The sequence below is a fragment of the Sinocyclocheilus anshuiensis genome, unplaced genomic scaffold (genome assembly GCF_001515605.1).
Source record: "Sinocyclocheilus anshuiensis isolate Anshui unplaced genomic scaffold, SAMN03320099.WGS_v1.1 scaffold283, whole genome shotgun sequence".
NCBI classification, from domain to species: Eukaryota; Metazoa; Chordata; class Actinopteri; order Cypriniformes; family Cyprinidae; genus Sinocyclocheilus; species Sinocyclocheilus anshuiensis.
Window position 1 is genome coordinate 7,061,337 of NW_015549605.1, and position 1,154 is coordinate 7,062,490.

General features: G+C 38.0%; 1 protein-coding gene across 1 annotated transcript in view; it reads left to right on the plus strand.

Annotated features, from left to right (window-relative positions):
- LOC107658762 (epidermal growth factor receptor kinase substrate 8-like) overlaps positions 1–1,154 on the plus strand; it is a 52,370-nt gene that overhangs the window by 7,392 nt on the left and 43,824 nt on the right.

Here is a 1,154-nt window from a genome sequence, read left to right on the forward strand (position 1 = left end):
TGAAAAAAAAAAAATATATATATATAAAAATATATATACTGTATATATATACTAGCTGATCTCAATATTATTGCACTGTATATACTCATTGAAGGTGACACTGTATAGTAAATATTAGGGGTGTCGAAATTAATCGTTGCATCGATGCATCGCGATGCGGACGTGGACGATTCTGCATCGATGCAGTAATAGACCATTATCGATTATAGCCTATGACGTCATTAGCATACGCACTTGTCACGCAAGTATTAAAAATGCACTCTGTATTTTTAAATCAAAGCTTGACTTTTTCCCACATATGGCACGTGTGTGCGCTAGAAACAAATGCGGCGGGCTTCATTGCACAGAACATGCGCTGTGAAACACATGCGCATTAGGCCTGTCAAAATGGCTGAGAAACTAAAGTCGAATTTTGTACTTAAATATTATCAAAATTCAAATTATATTCGAATTTAAAATGCATAATTTCAGTTAGGGTGAAGAAAAGCTTTTGGATGATTATAGCCTATTGACGTCATTCACATATGCGCTTGTCACGCGAGTATTAAAAAATGCACCCACTATTTTTAAATCTGAGCTTGGCTTTTTCCCGCATATGGCACGTGTGCGCGCTAGAGAGAATCGCGGCTGGCTTCATTGCACAGAATATGCACTGTGAGACACGTGCGTATTGCTTGTGCTTCGCTGCTATTTTAGTCTTTTACTTTAGATATGCTTTAATTTCTGCCGTTTGGAATGCAGTACGTATTAGATGCACGAAACTCATGTGCGCTTTGTTTGTTTGTCCTGAAGCTCGATCGCGGCTGTGGTTAAATGCACTTGCATCTACTTTTATGATATGAAATTGATGTAAACACAGTCAGTTATGTTTTCAGAACAGGACAAAACATCTGATATGTCGAAACAGATCTGTGCATTAGTCAAAACTCACGTACTGACAGACTTTCACATGTGCTTTGTGTTTGTTTGTCCTGAAGCTCGATTGCGGCTGTGGTTAATGCACTTGCATCTACTTTTATGATACGAAACTGATGTAAACACAGTCAGTTATGTTTTCAGAACAGGACAAAACATCTGATATGTGGAAACAGATCTGTGCATTAGTGTGAATGCTGCCTATTAAAGGTGCCACTGTCTATGAATGCATCAGAAAT